General features: G+C 37.9%; 2 long non-coding RNA genes across 2 annotated transcripts; both read right to left on the reverse strand.

The window, feature by feature from the left end:
• Positions 1-698, reverse strand: LOC117522203. Its single transcript, XR_004564171.1, has 2 exons — positions 561-698; positions 1-217 (listed from the first exon to the last, which is right to left on the reverse strand). It is a non-coding gene; the product is annotated as an uncharacterized LOC117522203 (long non-coding RNA).
• Positions 699-1,570: 872 nt separating this feature from the next.
• On the reverse strand, positions 1,571-3,477 carry LOC117522199. Its single transcript, XR_004564168.1, has 4 exons — positions 3,340-3,477; positions 2,676-2,816; positions 1,738-1,818; positions 1,571-1,609 (listed from the first exon to the last, which is right to left on the reverse strand). It is a non-coding gene; the product is annotated as an uncharacterized LOC117522199 (long non-coding RNA).
• Between the last annotated feature and the right edge of the window lie 431 nt (positions 3,478-3,908).

The raw sequence follows: 3,908 nt of genomic DNA on the forward strand, positions 1-3,908 counted from the left end.
AACATTTAAATATAAAATTTATTTCACAAATACACAAGCAATACACAAAAAGTGACAATTTTCTTGGATGAAATATTGAACATTAACTTCAGGGCAAGCCTTTAATCAGCGGTATCACACTTCTTCAGCAAGCGTTTGTCTTCGGTGTTCAAGAGGTGAGTGATGGCCGTTTTGACTGGTTGAACATCAGGAGAACGGGTCTGTTCTTTGATATAATCTGCATATGTAAAATAAAATCTAACTTGTGGATGCAGCATACAGATAAAAGCAAAACCAACCAGCATAGGGTTTAACAGCAATTAAAACAGATTCAAAAATTTTCCAAGAAATTAGTTAAATTATACCACCAGTTCCCAAAGCTGGGGAAAAACATTACCATATTTCCTCTATTAGAAGCGCATGGGTTTACGTAAATAACGGGTGTTTTTATGGTCAAAATGAGTAATTTTTAATATTTCTGTATCGAAAAAATTTAATTTTTGGTCTAGGTGCGCCTCTAATAGAGCAAATATATGTAAGGCATTGCATTAATAATGTTATTGTTATGCCAGTTAACTTACCAATTATGAACTACACCAGGCAGCTTCTTTTTGGCTCTCACATCTTTAAAAGCGTTGCTTTTCTTTCCAGTGAGGGAAGATGATTGTAGCACTTCTGGTGTGAGAATCATCCACAGCAGGGTGTTTGTGTATTCTTTAACTTTTTTTTTTTTGCATTTAGTAACCTCTTTTGCCAAACTGTTATGGCCACCCCTGGCCACAAAGTTACCTGAAATTAAAAGAGACTAGGTTAGGCACAAAATAAAGCTTGAGATGATGTACAACAGTAAAACGTTTCCTACAACAAACAGTATACAAAGTATTGTCCAGAATAAGAAACACATCCTTTTTTCACCATGGAGGCTTGATGTGCACAAATGGAAGAAAAAATATTATTGCCTGGTTTAATTTTTAATATTCCATTATTATTTTGTCTTTTTTCTCTCTCTCTTTTTAACTGACCAAAATGAAAGATAACTCAATGGCAGTGACTTTTTTTTTTTTTTTTAATCTGGTACATGTTACCAGTAAATTGCACCAAGTAAATAATTTGGCTTTTTGCACAGAACATGATTTTTGTTCACAATTGACCCCCCCATAAGAAAGCAAATATACTTGTATGTGTGCACACATTTATCCTTATGCTAAAGAAAAAACAGAATTCCAGTATATGTGGAGGTGCCACTTTAAATTTGACACAATGTACAATTATTGTCAATTTTTTTTACATCATTGGCACACATAAATGCAACAAGGGAGTTAAGTCCAGCTGTAAATAAATGCAGATTGTTCAGTAATTATACAAAGTCAAAATGACTGACACTATTGCCACTGGGTGTTTTATGAGTTAAAAAGGGCAATGGGGTGCTCACCAATGCAATATGCATGCTCTTGTCCATTACTTCATCATCATCTTCACTCTGTAACAGAATAATAATCATGATTAATTTAACCCTACTGAAATTAAAGTTGCGATGATAAATAAAGCAAGCAAAGAACAATAAGAATTGTAGATGTAGCTTACCTCAGGACTCAAAATACATTCTTCCTTCTTGTGAAGCCGTTGTGGTCTGTACATGTGTGGTAAAAAGAACAGTTTAATATGATGTGTATGTAAAGCACGGCAGTAAATGTACTTTATCTGTATATACTATTATACCATTTCTTGGAAACAATCATAATGTTATTTTATACATACCTTCTCTTTCATTTCCTTCTATATAGCTCTTGCCAGCTCTTCATCATTGTTCTTTGAAACCACATTCTTTTTCTTCTTAATCTACAGAGACAAAATTATATTCTGAGTCATACATGCAGCATTAAAGTGAAATACACGTGACAAGGACATACACAGACACTATCATAGTGCATTCATGAAGAAAACGGTGTCTGGATGACCCGCTCCACTGCCGACCCGCGCTGGCCGACTTGCTCTGGTTTGCTGGACGACCCGCTCCAACACCGACCTGCGCTGGATGACCCGCTCCACTCAAAGCGGAGCGGGTCATCCTAGATATTTCTTATTTACCAGATACCATTCACTTGTTTTTCATTCTTATTCAACAGATAACTTAATGTTATCCCCCTAACAAAATTTGCTGTTTTCTTATATCTACACAAAGTGGTTAACGAATTATATACAAACGTCATCTGCAGCGCACAATGTCATGTTCACTCAGTCATGTCAGTAAGTGTTATTCCTTCTACATTTCTATCATTAAATAAGTGATTCTTTCAACTGAAAAGTAGAGCGGGTCGTCTTGAGACAGTGGAGCGGGTTGTCCTAGAAAGTGGAGCAGGTTGGTCAGCGCGGGTCGGCAGTGAAGCGGCCCGTCTAGAAAGCAAGAAAACAATCCCTAAACTGCCATTAAGAGAGCAATGTTACTGGAGGGCATACGCTGTCAAAATCACCATCAAATTCCAGAAGAAGTATTTCTTTGACAAAAACTGCACAAATGCTGTCAACTTATTTTCAGTTTCCCAATCGAGATAATGGTGAAATTTGCAGGACATGAAAGCATGTAAATTTAAATGCCATGTTGATAAATTGCCTCAAACAGGCACAAGTATTGTTTGTTTTGTGTCACATAATGATGTCACATTGATGATTCAAGAAGCAAATATAGAAAACGGTACCTGCAATAGTGGACGGTCATCTTCTGAGGACGAGTCAAACCTTGAGTTTTTCACTCTCACCCTTCTGGTTTGGTGACTGCAAACATACATTTGTGTTCTTTGCATATTTATTTGCAGTGTGGTGCAAGTTTGGAAGATCATCTGAAATAGAAGGTACATGAATGTTAATTCTTTAAGGTATTAGGATCTGAAATTGAATTATTTTCACATTTATTATTTTGCATGTTTAGAATCTAAATATATACTTCTGTGAAAACCTAACTGTAACATACTGAGTTGAAAATGTCAATTCTTTTTTTCAGACCAATTTGCATACTTAATAAGCAATGTGTTATATATATATATATATGTGTGTGTGTGTGTGTATTATTTATTCATTCCCGTTCCTGAAGCCATGCCCGGCTGCTCGGTGTCGTCGCGGAAACACGGTGAAAGAGCAGCGTCGGTGCTCGGCTGGGGGCGGGGCGGGGCGGGGCGGGGCTGGGGGCGGGGCCACTTTGCGGAGTTAAATGGCGGCGGTGCGGCGTGTCGCTTTTATCCCGAGCTGAGTTTTTCCTACTCATGAGCCCACGTATGCACTCGGAACTCCTCGCTTCTTGTGTGATGTCCGAGGCGATCGCTGTTTAAAAGCTTTTTTTTTTAAACAACGTAACATAATACATACCTCTGTTTTACTTCCAATCTCTTCGTGGCCAACAATCCACTTCGCCTACTCCGACGGCATCTTCCTCAAAGAATTCAAAAAGGCCGTATTTCATCATAATACAAGCGTAAATGCGAAATAAAAGGAACAGACGAAAATAACGCGGTCCTTTTCCAAAAACAGCCTCATTTTGAAATAGCGCGATCCTATGGGCGCGTGGCATCATGGGATATAACGACCTATGACCCGGAGACAGATTCATGACTTAGTGTTTATTTGTTCACATTGATCTAAGTTTTTGATGTTTTTATAAAGAAAACTGAAAGGTTAATTTTATTTTAAATTTTAGTTTTATTTATTTTAAAAAATGGATTTATTTTGAATCATTGCGGGCGCTGTTCTGTTGTACGCATGCGCACATCACCAGACGGTCTCTCCTGACCAACACTGCAGTCCAGTTGGTGGCGGTTGCCAACCGCCTTTAAACACAAAGACGACAACGAAGAAGAAGAACAACAACCCGACGGCCATATTTGGGTTGACATTCTTCTACAACGTTACAGACAACGTGGGATTAATCCCGATATATC

Source organism: Thalassophryne amazonica, chromosome 12, assembly GCF_902500255.1.
Source record: "Thalassophryne amazonica chromosome 12, fThaAma1.1, whole genome shotgun sequence".
Classification (NCBI taxonomy): Eukaryota; Metazoa; Chordata; class Actinopteri; order Batrachoidiformes; family Batrachoididae; genus Thalassophryne; species Thalassophryne amazonica.